The sequence below is a fragment of the Cygnus olor genome, chromosome 1 (assembly GCF_009769625.2).
Source record: "Cygnus olor isolate bCygOlo1 chromosome 1, bCygOlo1.pri.v2, whole genome shotgun sequence".
NCBI classification, from domain to species: Eukaryota; Metazoa; Chordata; class Aves; order Anseriformes; family Anatidae; genus Cygnus; species Cygnus olor.
In genome coordinates, this window is record NC_049169.1 from 91981257 (window position 1) to 91999986 (window position 18730).

The window sequence follows — 18730 nt, forward strand, 5'->3', positions numbered from 1 at the left end:
GTCACAAGTTCTAGGAAGGCATTGCATTATGTATGGCTGAATGTAGGCTCTTGGGTCTCTGAGTTTGGGTCCTTTGAACTCTGCTGCTGACATCTCTTCTGTTTTCAAACTTGTATTTCTGAAAGACATGTCTAACATCTTAATTCATGACTATATTTCCTTCTTTGCTGAAAAAGGGGAGTGGTATTAGGAGGAAGGAAATATTTGTCTTACAGAGTTTTGAACCATACTGAAATAATGTTACAATGCAGCTTTTGTTCACTGGACCTCCCAAATAGATACATCACCAGGAGGAGGAAGTCCCGTGTTAAGGCAAATAAGATGAAAATATTCCCAGGTGCATGAAGTAAGTCTTTCACTAAGCTCAGCAGGCCTTAGAGGTGCTCTTTGTAAAAGATGAGTATCAGTTTCTACATAGATAGATATCAATGTAGACACTTAATCTTTCCAGCCCACCTGCATGCAGTGTTTGTTAACTGAAATGCGTAAGCCCCTTCCAGTTCCCTCCTTTGTTCTACTCAAAAATTTCCAAGCTTTTTTTTGTTTGTTTAATTGGTTTGCTTGGTTTGGTTTATTTATTTATTGTTTGCATGCACTTGCTTCCATGCATTGTTTTGCTAACTCGTTCTCAGGCCTAGCTAAGTTGGCTTTGGTTGTGTTGCCATTGAGCTTCAACATATATAAAATTATTCAAATATGGAAGTGTTTTCAGAGAAAGAGTCTGTTGCCATCAGATGACCATGACAATTTAGGGTGAAGAAGTTCTCATGTAGGAGAGAATTCTTGAAAGGAACAGAAAAAGGTAGGAAAGGAACATTGCTATAGTTCTAAAAGCAGGGCTGGACCTTTTCTGGGGAAAAAGGGAATTAAACCAAAAGCCGTTAAGAACAGAGTTTGGCAGATTCATTTTTGTATCTCTTCAGCTTTTGCTGCATACCAGAAATCTCTGCAAAGAGTGAGATTCCATTAAGTTGAAAAGTACAATTTTGTTCTTTTCTGTTTGCAAAGATCCAGTCACTGCCTGGTCCCCACAAAATGACATAAAAAGGAGTCCTGCCCCAAGTCTTCTCAAGCACAAAGTATGCATTTAGCTCTCAGAATACCATGTCCAGGGTCCAGTCACCCAGTTTAGGTCTCTGTTTCCAGTCATTGCATCAAAATGACAAGGCCTATAAGGGTGATGATACTGAAATCATTAGCTTGGGATGGTGATGCACCATACAGTCCCTTTTTTGTCCCTAAGTAGCTGTCTGAAATCTTGAGAATCTCAATCTTTCATGTGACGGGGACTTGTTATCTAGAAAGAACTTGTTTCAGAAAGAAGTCATACTTTTCTCTATATTCAGGAGGTGTATTTTTCTATGTCACAAGTTTCATGAAAACTGCTGTTGGTTAATTAGGTGGCACCTTGCTTAGGTCTCACATGTTTTGCCATCCTCACTTTTAGCTGTTGGTCTCTCTAGTCAGGTTTCATTTACACTGCACTCAGTGACCAGGTATCTATGGGCCAGCTTGGGGAAACCCAGGGAAAATTAGCTACTGAAAGTCCTCCTACAGACTGCCCAGCTGTTCCCATTTGCCTTTCCCTTCTCTGCATTGTTTCTGTGTACTTTTCACTCATGGTTTTACATTTGCTTCTGTTTTGCTCTGACTGGCAGCAGATGTCTGGGTCTGGTCACTGACAATTGAATGAGAGAAAATACTCTTCCCTCTAGGATTATTCCCATTGCTGAGTGCATGGGAGTCTACTGCCTGGGTAGTTTCCTTTGCTTTAGCCATGTAACAGTCAATGTATTTTGCTCTGGCTGCCTCATTTTTGGAAGCTTGCTTCAGACTTCATTGAGTTTATTGCCCACACTGTGTCAAACTGCAGTTCATTATTGTCGTCATTTTATTAAAATAGTCCCTAAGTGCACCAGATTCTGAATGCTTGACTGCAATACTCTGTGGAGATCTATGTTATTTTCGTATTGGTCAAAGCCAACAGTAAAGCTGCCATTAGCAACCAAGCTAATGCCTTTGTGAAGTGCTGCCATGCTTTCCCAGTGCCTGGCATTTAGTTGTTGGCTCTTGGATGCTGTGTCTCAACACTGGGTACATATTGGTTTTCCCTAGTAGAGGTAAAATGGACCTCTATTGCAGAGAAAGTGGCATTAAGCTGAAATCCAGATCTATATTTACAGCTTCGTGCATTCTGTATAAATTTTGTGTTATGTTTTCTGATCTGAAAAGGACAGCAATGTTTTTGGCCTTTATGTCATATATTAAACTGCAGAATATTAAATAGAAAGGGTATATGAGTGGAGAAGTGATCTTTAATATGTAAAACATGCTTCTTACATTCTTCTAATCTATAGCAGAGATACTTTCGAGTTTATGTGTGGCACAACAATTCATAAGTTTGTGTATTTTAATGCCAGGCTCTTAGGGATGTTACAATGAAATGCAGATTCACAAGAACTCTACAGCAAAGTAAAAGAAAGTCAAAGTGAAACTGGAAACAGAATTTGTGATTAGTAAGGCATGACAATGTGCAGGTCTTTCGCAGTTGTAAGCCAGTCCTGTGAAGTAGAAGCTAAATGCAAAAGTTTTACCATTTGTGTTTTGTTGATATTTTATTGTTTCATACAGCCTTAGCTATAACACTGTGGAGCATTTGAAAATTCGTCATGCCTTTATGTTGAGCTTTTCCAGGGAAAGTGGGAAAACATATGTACAATAGTGTTTATCTTGTGTGTGAATGACTGTTCCTGAAGTACAGGCATACTGAGAATCTCATTTGGTGCAAGTGAAACTCTTTAGATAATTATGTCTGGGTATTTTTAATAGCCTTGGTAATATCTTATCCCCTTCCACTCTAAGTGTCTTTGAAAACCCTCCAAGTACTCCAGGAAAATGCTTTGGAGTAGAGCTATATGTGTAACAGCTTCAGGAGTTATCCAGAAAAACTTCAGATAATAAAAAAAGTTCAAACCATGGACTTCACAATCTCCTACAATCAAGAGCTAGTGGTTTTATTACAGAACTTTTATGGAGAACTATAAATATGCAACCTCCTTACCAAACTCACTATAAAGGAATTCATTTTGTTAACTTTTTGGGACAAAGTGCTACAGCTTAATCATTGAGTAGTGCCAGTAAGCTGAGTGTGAGGAAACAAATCATTACCTCAATCATATTAGCAGCATCCAAGTGAATAAACTGGCCAAATCTAGTGTTTGAGGCTCTGCCTCAAGCAAACAGAATCAAGCTATTAATGTAAACAAAAATGTTATATTTGTTTAACAGGTCAGCCTTCAGATTAATCAAAGAGCAGAACCTTATAAGCATAATTTTGCTCCCATATCTTGTAAAAAAATTTACAGTCATAATAATAGATTCCTTTTCCAGAGACTGATTTTACAGCAATTCCAAGTAATTACACACATCTGGTGATAACTTTAAAAACTGCAGTTATAAAAGGATCTGAGCTATAGACTACAGATTCCCTGTGCTATAATAGATCAGGTTTTGGCGCCACATCCACTGTGACACCCTTTAAAGGACAAACACTGCTGCAAATTTGGAAGGAGTCAGCTGTAAATTTATTTATAACATTATTATTATTAACATCTGTGTTACAGAGATCTTAATTTCCCCAATGATGGAAAAGCAGCATGAAAGATTTTGCTGCACATCTCTAATTAAGTTCAACCCAATTACAGCAGTGTTGTATGGTAGAAATTTAACATCACTGTGTCCTTGACTGGGCTGACAGTAAATCATCACAGATACATTTTTTACAGTAGTTTTCAAAAGTGTCCTCCCCCCTCATGTATTTATATTTGTATAGAAAGCAGTCATATACATTGCAGAAACCTGCGAAGTAGACATTTTTTTATCATATAGTTCAGAAATCAGCTGCATGGTCTTCACTATCTCATCAAACCCCGGTCACTAATCCATCTTCCCTGCATTGATTCAAACATCCCAGACAGATTTGTAGTGTCATACAGCTGTCATTTTTAAAGAAATCCAACAGAAATCCTTGGGAAAGAAGGGTTTCCTTTCTTTCCCCAACCAAAGATTTCCTCCTCCCCTCAATATTTCAGGGATGATGCTCAGTCACGACAATGGTTGTTACTGAGTTAGTGGCAGAATTAGCATTTGCCACTTCTCATACCTGCACACAGAGAAATGGGAACCTAGGGAACCATGTGTTTCCAGCGTATCAAGAGGGGTTGGCAGTGCTTGTGTTTATTCCCAGTTATTTATCTTGCCATTACGCTCTTATCTGAAAGCCTCACAATCTTCCGAATCCTCAGTGCAACCCCGTGAGATAAAGGACTATTGTCCCCTGTCACAGATTGGGCAACTAAAGCTAAAATTTGCAAAGGCATTTAGTGTGTTGCATGCTGTCAGAGACAGACAAGGAGAGATAGGGAGGAAGGAGGAAAGGTTACCAATTCTGAGTGCTGTAGCAGTCCAGTTGCAATCCTAGGCCTGACCTCATTAAATTATGAAGCCATAAGGACTCCCGATAGTGGATGCTGCCTAATTTATATACCTGGCACTGAGAGGAAAAGAGATAGCAAGGGCTCCCAAGGGTGCCCTGGTACTCAGGGCTAAGAGCTTGAACCATTTCTACCTTGTGCTGGAAAGGTAGGACCCTGAGGATACAGCACCATTGGTGTACTTCTGGAGCTTCTCCTCTCTTGGCTTGCCATGGTATGATGTATGTATATTGTGCTTCTTAGCTGTTGGAATTTCAAGTTGAGTTTTATGAGCTAGCATCTCGTGGCTTATCAGCCAGTTTCCTTATCCAGGAGATCTGGAACTGAGGTGATGGACCAACGGCTGTGATTGAGCATTTCTAGCTGTGCTTTATTTTCTTGTACAAAGTGGTCCTTCTCTGCCAGTACCCATGAGATTAGACCTCCCCTTCTACACAAGGAATGTATTGGAAAAAGGGGGGGAACAGCTTCGACACAGAGCTTAACTTCAGCTCACGGTACCACTGGGATCTAGGTAGATTCATGCAGAGCTCCAGTGGCACTGAAATCTCCAACAGTTGGATCTTTACCGCCTGATGCCCAAAGGGATCATCATCAGCTGTTGGGAAGCGTGACTGTTTTGCCTGATGAGGTAGTTGTAAGATTTTGAGTGAAAATAGCTCCTGCAACTCAGAGAGGCAGAGTCACACAAAAATCATACCACAGCACAGTGCCTGGGAACCCAGGCTAGACAGTCCCCCAGCTGCTAGGTGGACTTATATTTTTCCTAGTTGAGGAAAGAGATGGAAAGTTGTACATTTGTGATTTCGTGTACCAGCTAAAGCTACCAGAAATCATCTGGGAGGGGAGCAAAGAGGGAAGCTGCATGTCTTTGTAGCTGTCCCTTGAATAAGATGTGAGGCATCAGGCTTTGTAAGCAGAGGTAGAGGAAGATCAGTCAGGCAAAATGTCTGACTTAAAGTGCAGACACACATGCTTATCAATCATACGTGCAGAACAGAAAATGGCCTTCTGTTAATGTGTGTGTGTGTTTGTGTTGGGGAATCCAGAATTTGGAAATGTCTGTGTAAAAAATCATTATTTTAATTTAATCTGGCAAGTAATAATTCCATTCCTAAGTCAGAACAAAATCCTTCTGCTGTACAGTCAACTCCTGCCTACTGGGTCACAGTGGTGGAGTAATAAAACAGAAAATATTTAAAAACGCAGTTAAAAGCATATTCTAAAAATGTTGCTAGACCTTTCTTCTAGTGTAGGCTCCCTGAAAAGCCAGACACCTTACTAGCATCAGTCCAATTACAGAACTCAGATGGAAATGGAAATTATAGGTAATAATTTTAGAAATAGCCCCAGGATGCATTGTGTGTGTCTCTGAGCCAGGAAAACCCCCAAAGGGCATGAGTCTGGAATATAGTACCTGGCTCATTCCCAGGCAGAGAGCTGCAGTCTTACTGAAGACCTGACAGACACACTGCAGCACAAGTGGCACTTAGCCATTCAGATCTGATTCTGAAAAATAATTTGGGTTCATGACAGCAAAAATAGTAGATGTCTTGGGGATGAGTCCTAAGTGTCATTGAGGCTCTGCATATCACATCGGGGCGATTTCTTTGTTATTATCATTTTATGCAATGATCTACAAGCTGTTTTAGCAGTGACATGAAGAGCTATGCTAGTTCATAGGATGAGTAGTCCCATGCAAAACATCGGACTTGTACGGTCCACAAGATCACAAGTGCACATAAAATGTTGGTAGGTTGTGGCCCCAGGAACAGTGCTCATCTTTAATGACTGGAATGCCTTTCATTATGAAAAAGGATGTTGTCTAATGGCTGTTTTCTGAGGTGCAACCAGACAGTACAATATGTACTTATCTGTTTATGGTCATGCTTTCAACGCTATTCAACAAATCAGTACTGGAGGAGTTGTCTTCCTCCTTTCTGTTTCTTAACTTTCATTGCTCCAGTTTGAAGCAACATGGAGGAGAGAGATGGAGTCACTTAATATCTGAGTTTTGGAACCATGTCTTGTAAAGCTCAGCAGCCAGCCGGCAGCTGACATCATCTAATAAGAATGATTCTTTCCTGCAAATCGCCAAGGTCTTTCTTCTGGGTTCTGCTAATGCTAGCATACTGCTTTGGAAAGACTGTCAGGGAAAAATATATGTTAGAAAATAATAGCAGGAAGGGAAATAGTATTGGCTGCAAACCTGTCAACCAAAATCAGATGTTAGCTTCTCTTTCTTGCTTCCAATTTGGTAGAAGCATGCTAAGGATTTGAAAATGTAATTTTTCATCAAATATGATCTTATTTTTCACTCCCTAAGTTAAAAAGTGCCATTACATTAGTGCTCCCTCTCTTTTGAATTTCTAAAGTGGAAGGAAAGAGAACTGTTTTTAATAGGCTGCAAACATAACAGCATGATAGTCATTTGCACACCTGGCGCTTCCTTTTCCTCTCACTACGCTCCCCACTCCTCATTCAAATCCACAAAGGTCTTTTTTCACATCAGATATATGAGAACATTTTGTCTGGTCAAACTATTTTTTGCAGGCACCAATAATTCTGCCTGCTGGTAAACTTTCAATACACAAAAAGCTGGACATACTCTTTATCTACATCTTGTTTGTTTGTTTGTTCGTTTTTGTTGTTATTGAGTGGCATTTTGTTGTTGTTGCTGTTTGCTTGTTTTAGATGAAAGAACAAAACTGAAAGCTCCACAGGGGGCAAGGAGAAAAGTTGTCTGTGTAGATCCATGCGTTTTGCTTCTTCCATGAAATCCTCCATCTCAGCACTCCCTTCAGCACTGTAGGTCCGGAGGCACACGGCAAAACTTACCAGATTTCTCATGATGTTCGAAGTTCTCCTTAGGGTCCAGCTGTGGGAAGCAGGCAAATTGTGTGGGAAATTCAGATTTCTTTTCCTTTTTCTCAAAGCATATTACAAGTATTTTGGGTCTAAGAGAACTGCCTAAAACTATGACACAAGTACACCGCTCTTGACTGGAGACAGAAGGCAAATTAAAAATGTATATGATTTTAAAACCTTTATGAACTTTAACCCAACATCCTGGTTAACCTGATGTCTGGCTCTGACTGAGCCAGAAAGAGTTCACAAATGATTTGTTAGTGCTTGCGTTTGGCAGTCCTGAGCAGACAAGTAGGCAGACATCTAAAATTTAAAAGATGTGATTCACAAGAGACAGCCACAACTACATACACACTGCATAGCAAGGGAAGCTGGCTTGAGGCCCTGTGTTCTCTGTATAAATTGCAAAAGGGAATGAAATTCAGAGTAAATGCACAGACTTTTTGATTAAATCAATCTATTGCCACTATCCAATGCGTCTTGTGTTCTCTTTTATTGCAGCACATTACCCAGCAATAGTTGATACCATAAATGATCTATACAATCTTCTGGAGCTCTGGGTGAAATAAGGACAGACTGGTTTCATTATCATCAAATTCTACTTTTTTTTTTTTTCCTTTTTTTTTTAACTTCAATCAGGCCTTAACATCCATTTAAAGGTCTTTTTTTTTATTATTATTATATTTATTAGATGGGAAGATAAAGGAATTCGTCCTGGAGATGCTTACGTAATTGTGAATGCGGTAGGTATAGAGTGAAGCTGAAGTGGATTCCATGTTAAAATAAAATTCCTGTACAGGGGACCTACCTGCGATGAAAAAAATAGCAAAGGATAGACAGCTAGATTCCTATGTTCTTTTACTCTTCTATGCCCTTATCTCTCATTCATCAACTTGCCTGGTAGGGAACAGGCCATTGTTTAATTTAGTGATGCAGTCTGCTAGCCCTGCTGTCAGGACCTGTAGACAACATCATAAATTAAAACATACATTTAGGGAATTGGTGCAACAGGCCATAGGATAGCTTCAGGCTCCTTTCAAAGGAACATGCAAATGTTCTTAACATTGTCCTGGCAAGCTGGTCACAGTCCTTTAATGCAGTAAAAGGAGAATAATCAATCCTGTATATATGACACACAGCACAGCATATGCAGGCACTCAGAGCTGTCCAAGTCCTCACTTGTCTAGATGTCTCTAGAGTTGCACAGATAGCCTGTCCACATATCTCATCCCCAAAATGTCAGTGAAAAATGTTCTGTAAAGTCATAAGCTCATTTAGATTGGAGGCAGACAGTCTTCCTGGCCTAGTGCCCATCACAAAAGTAAACAAGAGATGCTGCAGAAAACTGCTGGCCGTAAAATACACACACACACATGCACACTCATATGTGCACACTCTTAGAAGAGGCAGCGAGACCTTTTGGTCTGGCTTTATCAGTTCAGTAGTTCTGAAGAAAACCAGGCAAGACTTTTAGCATCAATAGCTAAACATCGTGCTCTGAGAACCAGTGTAGTAATCGCACTGTCTGTTTTACCCAAGTGGTTATATAGGGAAACCAAAACAAAGACAGAGCTGCAATGGACATATGTTTAAATCCCTCTTTGCAAAGAATGTTTGTTTGGTCTTTATTGTGCAATTATTTGTGCCCACACAAATCCCTCTTCTGAGGAGAGGCTGACAGTTCTAGAATGACAAGCTACTTCCAGCTTTGCAGAAAAGGACCCGAGGGTGCTGGTGGACACCAGGTTGAACATGCTACAGCTATGTGCCATAGCAGCAGAGAAGGCTGGCAGCGTCCTGGGCTGCATTAGGAGGAGAGTTGTCCGCAGGTAAAGGGAGGCAATCCTTCCACTCCAGTCAGTGCTGGTGAGGCCATACTTGGAGTGCTGGATCCAGTTTTGTGATTCTGAGATTCTTGGTTTTGATTTTTTTTTTTTCCTCCAGCCAGCTTGCTTTCACTCTCACTAGAAACAAGAAATGTGAAAGCAAAATTAAGTATGAAGGAAGATTTCAAAGGTATTTTACCATCTGAACCTGTTCCCTCTCTTCCCTTTCTGTTCCTTTTTCTCACAAAGGGCCCAATCAAGGAAAAGATGCTGAAAATTTCCACTAAGGCTCTGCACCTCTCATTCAATCCGAACATCCATGACTGAAGAACACCGTGTCCTACACACACACACACACAGTCCAGGCATGTCTTCAAGAGAAATAGTGTTGATGTCTACTGCACATCAACTCTATTTTTGACTTAAAGAAAAATAAATAAATAAATAAATCACTTTCTCCATCAGCTTTTCACTGATTGTTACTGGGAAGCTTCGTGAAGTACTTGTGCACCAAAAAAAAGTCAGTTGGTCATTAGGTTCTGGCCCTCATTAGCAAAGATTTGGATGATGAAAAACTTTGACCAAATCTGGACATTTTTAAAATGATAGCCTAAAAGCAGAACAATCAGTCAATCAGCACTTCATTACTCATTGCCTTTCTCTTTCACACAGCTAGATGCTGCTGCTATTAACTCCCTTACTAGAAGTAGTCTCTTGCATCTATATTGAGTTTGAAATGCTGTTTTACCTGCCCAGAGTAAAAAAGAAAGTGCTGTATAGACCAGAGGGGCTCCTAGGTCTTCTTTAGGTTTGCTTTCCCCACTGTAGAGGGAAAGGAAACCTTTGCGCTACCATTGCTTTGCAGATGGCATCAGGAAATATTTCTTTTAGGATTTTTTTCTTGGCTTCTGTACTGGCTATAATCCTTAATTTGCAATAAGCTATCTATGTGTGCTCTGCTCTGCTCTCTCTTGCCACATGGGCCAAGGTGTACCTTCAAAAGAGTATCTGCAATGGGACAACTCAGGCTAGCATCACCTAAAGTGACCGTGACAGCCAAATGGAATTGTGGCAGCAGTGCAGGCCAAATGCTAAATAACATTTACAAAAACTAAATAAAGTTGCTAGGCCCAAAGGCAATGTGGAAGACAGCATTTGGCAATTGCTCTTTTTAAGGAGGTATATTTTAATGGTATTTTTATATCATGCAGATATTGCAAATATGAATTGCTCACCAGTGAACACTCATCTTGCAGAGATTCCAGCACTAACTAGAGCTTTCTCTCTCACATAAAAGGAATATATCATGGAAAAAATAGGACCATCTCCCACATGGTCAGGTTTTAGCAGAAATTAAAATCTTAAATATCTCCCATTTATTGCTCTCTTCTTAACCAGTGAAGTTAGAGAGCCTGGAAAGATGCCAGTCAGCAGCTAGCATACAGGAGAGTCACTGCCTTTTCTTGTTGTTTTTAAACACAGATTTCTTTATCTAGGTAACTGTGCTCATGCAGGATTGTCTTGAGCGAGGCAGAAGACCATTATATTATATCCTTATCATATTATCACTTAAAATTCAGGAATGTCTTGGGGTCTCAGCCAGATTGGGGCTCTTTTGTATGAAGCCCAGTGCAGACAGAGTTTATGAGCAGTCACAGGCTTTGCAGTTTTAGTCTGAGCATTTTTTTTTTTCTCTGAAAGCCATAGCTGCTGCATAGAGATTACTGCCTGAAAATCTCACTTTATTTTTAAAGGAGTATGTTTCTCACCCACAGTGCCTGGAAATGAAAGTCCTAAATGCTCCAGCACCAGAAGACATATAAAAGACTGTAAAATGAAACTGTCTGCTTTCATGGTGTTAAGTCAATCCTGTGATTGATTGGGGAAAGGAGTGAGTGCGAGGAAGGAAAAGTGTTATTCAGTATTTCTGAATTCTGGAGCTGGTCAGAACTGCAGGTCACTGCTCCTCCCCCCCATTCCAAAATTTAGCAATTTTAAACAGACGCCATCTTAACAAGACCATCTGCAGCCAGAACAGAGGCCAATAAAACCGGTTCTCCAAGACCAGCTTCTGTAAGGTACTGCATCCAGACTTGACAATACTCGTACCCAAGGATGCTCAGGGATGGTTTGCGTGCTGAAAAATGTAATACATGCACCATTACAACAGTGAATTCCTATTTCAGATCTTTGTGAGAGCTATTTATTCAATGACCATTCTATTTTACTTTGGTTTGTGCTACAGCTTTGAGTTGACAGTCACCAGAACTCACAACAGATCTAGGCAAAACCTCTTCAGTTCACCATGTGAAACCCTCTTCCATGTTTCTAGCACAAGCAAGGCTCAAATTAGTTTGCAGTGACTCTCAGATACCTTAATTTCATCAAATTGCCTTTTTAAGTGTACAAACCAGCCTGATACCAGCAAAATTTTGCATGTGTACAAAGTTCCTGATGCTCAGTCTTTATGTTGCTGCTACCATGGCTGTTCCCAGATGTAACCAGAGTCTACTTTACTTTCCTCACTGATCTGAAGATGTACTGTACTGGCGTTTGCTGGGCCTCTTGTTTCAGTATTCAGGCCTCTCTGTTAAGAAGGAAAAGGCTTCCATATGTTTTGCTTGCTGTCAGACTCCTTTGGACAGCGCTCAGAAACGTATGAGTTATACCCAGGCACCAAGCCAGTATGTCCTCCAGGTCAGCTGATATAGAGTCTTCATGGCTAAATGCAAACTGGGGGAGGCTCTGGAGCTAGAAGACTTATTTTTCATGGAAATCCCTTTCTGGGGTTTATCTTTGTCTTAAACCTTGCTAGCTGAGTGACAAGGCTAATCCAGTAAATTGGTTTTGAAACGACAAGATACAGGTAAATGAAAGTACAAAGAAAGCTACATCTAGTAAATGAAGCAAAAAGGAGAGAAAACTTGTGTCATTCTTTTGGAATTTATGGGTCATTTTTCTGAAATGAAACATTTTTTTTGTAAATCTTTGAGATGGATTAATTTTCCTATGAAGAAAGCTCTCTCTCTCTTGGCCCTCCATAGATCTCAGAGCCCCTCTGGTTGTGTTTGCTATCTTTTTTTTTTTGTTGGTTTTGTTTTCTTTTTACATTCTTCTGCTGTATTTCTCTCTCTCTCTTTTTTTTCTTTTCTTTTTTTTTTTTCTTTTTCTTATTTCCTTTTTTTTTTCTTTTTTCACTCAGTGATTTTTATCCTTTCCACTTTTGCTCCTGGGATGGAAAGCAAGTACTGCCTGTCAACGTCAACAGCCAGTATCTTGAATGTTGACCTCAGGACTCCCCCTTTAAAGGCTCTTTAATACTGACCTGAACATTGTGTCTATAAGAATGGCCTCATGACATTGCTTTTCTCTGAGAAGCCACCTGCAGTCCCCACTGATACTACACTGAAAGAGCCATGATTTGTCCTGAAGAACCTCAGCCTTCATGGGACCAGGACACTCCATGGGAGAACCGTGGAGCTGGAGGTGGTATATTTTCTGTTTGTACACCAGAATGAAAACCAGGAACACCCAACACCTGCCAAGAGAAACATGGACTAGACAATATTCTATTCATGTCCATTAGTTCTGTTTCTGTTTGTTCTCCACCCTCTCGTCAGCTGTGGTTTTGCTTATTGTCTTTTGGATCAGAAAATCAAGTTAAATATTGATTGCAGGACCTGATTTTTTACTCTCATTCTTCCTACACTGGTAAAACTAGAGTTACAGTGGCCAAGAGGACTATTGTGGCTGAGTAAATCACCTGGTTCGTGTAGTTTTGTTTACTAGGTTATAGGAATGGCATACTGGCTCCTGCCCGGCATCATGTTGTTGACAGTAGACACACTTAATCAAAACACGAGAAGCAAGACAGAGTGTTCCTTCTGCCATTAACTTCCCATTTCTGTCATTCAGCACTCTGGGGACTTCCCACATTGGAAGCTGTGCTCAGCTTAGAAGCAGCTGAAACCAGGTCAGTGCTGGGATCTAAGCAGCCCCCCACCTGGGTTTCAGCACACTTATGTGCTTGCCTAACCTGCACAGCCAGGGGTGGAAACCACCCTGCTAGTTTGTAAGATGACCTGGGGATCTAGAAAGGTCTGCTGTCTCAAATCCGTCACCTGATGTCAAAGTGGGATTACATCCCCTTGCTTAGAGCACACCCACACCAGCTGGTGAGTCATTTCTGTTTGCTCTCACGCAACCACAGGCTACTTGAGCAGCCTTTTCACCTTTCATGGGGCAAGGAGTGTCTGTTTGGTTTCTTAGCAGCATGTTCGGGTAAAAAGGGGAGCTGCGTGTAGAGAAAACCACTTATTGTAACTTGTGTTTGCACTGAAAATTTTAAAAGCGCAAGGCAAACAGGGACATCAAATATAAGCTATATCTCAAATATGGTCTTTAGTCTGAAAAGTGTGAGAGAGAGATGACCTCTACTTTGCTGGTTGTTAGCGTTGCTAACAGGACTAACATAACATCTGCAGTTGTATGGTGATATCAAGATGGATGGTAAATTTTCTGGTTAAAAGTTCTTTTTTATATTAAACTTAAACCATCATATAATTTAATCCCTGATAATACTGGATATTTATCCACAGTATACTGCACTATACATTATGGATGCTTTTCCTTTTTTCCCAAGAAAACAATAAAATATGTATGAGATGCAAGCAAGAATATAAGTAACCCAAAGTTCAGAAGGTAAATTCTCTCTGAAGAAATGCTTGGTAAATATTAGAAATATGCTGTGCAGTTGTATGCCATGCAGCTTGTGTAGAAGCAGAGCAGCAGAAAACCTAAATCACAGTAAAGTTACAGTGGGATAGGACAAACAGCTGAGAAATGGAAACAGGAAAATTTCTCTCTTTAACTCTGCAGGTGTAAACCCAAGAATCAAGGTAAAGAAGAGAAGACAGAGCAAGCTATTAAAGTGATAAAAGAAATGAATAATAAAATAATCTCAAAAGGCCAGTGATGTATGTTTGCGTGATCCATATTTACATGCTTCAATGACTATGACATTGGTCAAAGGGTACTTCAGGCAGGGATCAGCAGGCTCTGTCAAAGCATGTAGCAAATATACATGAAGACCTGCTGTTGTGGCTGTCCTAGGGAAGTGAAAGAGGTGAAGCATCACGCTTTGGCCAAGTTTGAATCTGTCACTCCTAAGTCTACCCATTTCCTGAGAAGAGCCCCTTGTTCCTTGTGGCATGCCCCTGTAAGCATGCCCCTGTTTTTTTTCTTAGCAGTATCTAGTCACAGAGTATTGACTGGTGTTGTTGTTCTTGGGGGGATTAAGGACCTGCAAGTAGTAGTGATTTTGAAGAAGGAGCACCTGAAATGGGTAACTACTGGGAATGGGTCCCAGATCTCTTCACATGCATTGTCTCACAAGACTATCTTCTAGGTCAGCAAAAAAATTGAGCTTAAAAAAGGGTGAGCTAACTACTAAGAAGTCTAAAAGCAAAATTAAGAATCTGTTCAACTGAAGATAAATAAATCCAAGATAAGGGTCCTCTTTGAACCGATGAGACTTTAGAAATTAATATAAACACTCAATTCTGAAATCTATCTGAAAAAAATTATCACAGAATCACAGAATGGCTGAGATTGGAAGGGACCTCTGAAGACCGCCCAGTCCAGCCCCCCAGCTGAGCAGGATCACCTAAAGCACGTTTCGCAGGATGGCATCCAGGCGGGTTTTGAATATCTCCAGAGAAGGAGACTCCACAACCTCTCTGGGCAACCTGCTCCAGTGCTCTGTCACCTCACAGTAAAGTGCCCTCTCATATTTAGCCAGAACCTCCTGTGCTTCAGTTTGTGCCCGGTGTCTCTCATCCTGTCACTGGGCACAACTGAAAAGAGACCGGTTCCATCCTCTCAACACCCTCACCTCAGGTATTTATACACATTGATGAGGTTTCCCCTCAGTCTTCTCTGACTAAACAGGCCCAGCTCTCTCAGCCTGTCTTCGTACGACAAAGGTGACAGAAGTGATCCTACTTTCAGTCAAACCTGAAATGCCACACACCTCTCTTTCTGTTTTCAGTGCTAATCTCTATTTTCATACTTCTGTGTTTAGGTAAACAGAAGCAAAGAGGCACAATGAGAAGTGGCCTTGAAAACTTCTCTATTTTACTTGAGATAATCAGATACAGCTATCTCAGAGTTTTTAGCATTCATTTGTGCTTTTCTGTGCTTACTACAGGAAATACCTTGAATATTACAAATACTGAAGTTATCTAACTGCAAATCCCAGTTATCTTTGGCAACTGGGAAATTTTAAGAATCTCTGCCATACAACATTTTCAAACCTTATCCAGGACTCTATTTAGATTCAAATATAGCAGCGGTCAATGAGCGAAGTCAGATCTTTGCAGCAGATGAATGAACATATCTCATCCTATTGCCCCTTAACCTCAGCCTGGGAGAATCATTGTTCATCTGTTCCTGAGTTACAGGAAATCCCTTGGTAATTTGGATATCTCTGTCACAGACTACTAGGAAATTCTGACATATGCAGGCTGCTAGTAAGAGGTAAAAGAAAGCCACATCACTGCTGACATCACATGGAAAATACTGAAGTTAAATATGAGGATCACTGTTCTTTTTTGGGAAGATATTTAAGCACTACCACCTGTGTCTAAATGCAGAAAGCTGTGCTTTAAAGGCCACAGGGCTAGTCATGATCGTCAAGCAATGCACTTCTCCAGGCACATGCAGAACGACAGTGAAGGCACCAAAAGTGCCTACCCTTGTTTATTGTTTCAGTCAAGTGCTGTGGAGATCGAGAAGTCATAGGCAAAACGTGGAGACATTTAAATCTGTTTTGGGTCTTGTTTTGTTTCATGTTTTGCTTGGGCAGACTCGCAGATTTCTTCCCTCTTTCTGCAGGGAGGGCCTCGATTTACAACAACGTAGAAAGACAATCATGTGGACCTGCCCCAGTTGGATTACACACTATGGAAAGTGTATTTAATTATGAAAAATTAAAGACAAGGGGGATATGTTTAGACTAAGAATGTAGACAGTTTGTTGGCTAGAAACAAAGCTGAACAAAAAGGGTAAGAATTCTAGAACAATTGTGAAGGATTTATTTACAGTTTTTAAAGATCTACATGTGTTTTCACTTAAAACTCTTGGGAGGGTCATTTCAAAGCCTAGGACTCCTGGCTGTTCACATTCATCTCTACCTCTCCTCCCCCTGCTTGCAACTTCAACATTAATATACAGACCACAGCAAAACTAAATGCAAGTCAGGTGTGACATATCAAGTGACACAAAGGGTCAGTCACAAGAAACAAATTTAAAAATGATCAAGAACTGAGAGGCATTTTAGTAACATTTACTGCTGTATTTTGTACAGTTCAGGTCACAGGAGTTTCCCTGAGAGTTTCTAATCTTGCTGCCAATAAGAAGTAAAAGTTGTAAGTGTAAGGTACGTTCTTTTGAAGTCCTCCCCCTTCATAAAATGAAAAAAAAAAAAACATTTTTTCCAATAAATTTCCTTTAACTTTTTTGTTTGATTGTTTCTTCTCTCTCTATTATACCTTCAATGTGAGTTACACTTAATCTCCTCTTTAACTCTCTAAAGTTCCAATAATCCTTACCCTACCTTCCTAGAACACCAAAACCCAGCAGTATAGTTAATCTGCACATTTTTGAAAATGGGCCATTAGAGCTATTCGTCACAAGTGATGCAGCACAATTTAAACAAGAAGAGAGAGCAAATATATGCCATCCTGAGTCAGATTAAATGTCCGGCTGCCCTAATGTTCTGTTTCTGTAATGTAGCCTCCGTGACTGATTTTCATGACAACACAGAGAAAAAATCTGCAGAGAACAAAACTACAGCAAAGGGAGGGGATGCTCTGGATTTCATCAGCCAAATCCTCCTCCTTCAGGTAACACCCAGGGATGAGGCTCATATCACGGAGCTCTCAGGCTGCAGCTCACCCATGGAGTGGGGACAGGGCTCAGCCTATCTATAGTTTACCTTTCCTAAAAAGCTACTATTACTGCATAACCACCTCAGGCTCTGAATGCAAAAGTCAAAGCCTTTATCTGTAGCTGGGTGTCTGCACTGCAGAGCGAGGTAGCTGGAGGCTCTGATTATTGTCTGAGAGCTCTGTGACAGCCAAGACAGAGGCACCAAAGGGAAGGGGCAGTGGGCAGAGCCCTTCCATGTAGGTGACTTTACCTCTCTGGACCTCAGAGAAAAAGGACTAAAATCTTCAAACTGCATTCTAAGTGATCTAAAGTCTCCACACTAGGAAAGTGCCACTAAACAAAAATAAATGCGAGCTTCCCTGAGCACCTTGCTGTTTGGTACATGTTGTGTGAAGATGCAAGATGACCAAGAAGAATTTAATTTGAAGTTGATACTCAAGAGGAGGATTCATAAAGCTGATGAAAAACAGACAGCTTGAAGACACTGTGAGATGTCAGAAGACTCGTGGCAGCTTTTAAAGAGGAGACCTTCATTTCCATATGCTTAAACCTATGTACACCTGCAGTGGGCATGAGAAACATACTCAGTACAAGGAAAGTAGTTTTACTGGTAATTGTACCTGGTACAGTTATCTTTGGTTTTGTTCAGTTCTACATTTCAAGTCCTGTGGAGTTAGGTCTTTCATCTGTCCTCAGCTCAAGGGTGACTTTTGCCATCTGTCCGTTTAGTGCTACAACTTTACCACAAAGTGCCATTGGAACTGTTTTTCTCTAAGAATTCAGATCGTGGTGTAGCTCTAATTGCTAAGATGACTTAATGGAAATTTGAAGAACCACCACTGTGTTGATTTTGTCAGCCACACCTAAATAATCCCAGTCTGCAAACTTTCTGTCCCATCTCCAGGAATGTATGGCTCTGAGACAGAAAGCAAGCAGTGAATGCCAAAACAGGCAGGTAATCACTTGGCAGCAGGCTCCCTTGGCTTACGCTTTGAGCCAGAAAATGGACATTTTCATGATAGTGGCACACAGACAGAGGCTTTCTTGAGGGAAATAAAACTTGTTCTCAATCTCTTCACAGGTGACAACCCCATCTGCTTTGTGCTTTGTGTTCCACGTGCTTGTGTCAGTTGCATCTTCAGAAAGTAACAATTTAATATAAAAATGGTTTCCCAGATATGAGCAGAAGAAAAAAGAAATAGGTCCTCCGTTAAATAATGAATCCACTGATTATAAACTGCATCACTGCAAACATTAAGTGCTCGTGATTTAATGCCACATGGAAAATGGAAATATAAAGAATATATTTAATTTGGCGGACTGGAGAGGTGAAACATGAACGAATTCATTGAAAAAAAAGCAATATCATTGTTCTCATCCTTGCTTATTTTGTACTAGACAGGAATCCATTAACATCAAGTAAGGACTATTTCTAATCCCCTTGCTAAGCCCCAACCCTCGACCCTGGAGAATTTGTATTGAAGCAGAAATATGCCAATCATTTTGGTCAATTAAGCACAATAATAAACATGAAGCAAGGAAAAAAATGTGGGCAGTATTGCCAGGATAAGGAGAACAGTGTCTACGCATTTT

At 40.5% G+C, this 18730-nt stretch overlaps 1 long non-coding RNA gene across 1 annotated transcript in view; it reads right to left on the reverse strand.

The window, feature by feature from the left end:
• Positions 1-8069: 8069 nt before the first annotated feature.
• The window catches only part of LOC121075797, a 124262-nt gene continuing 113601 nt past the window's right edge, over positions 8070-18730 (reverse strand). Inside the window, exon 5 of the long non-coding RNA XR_005823164.1 lies at positions 8070-9325. This is a non-coding gene — a long non-coding RNA (uncharacterized LOC121075797). The remainder of the gene's footprint in view (positions 9326-18730) is intronic.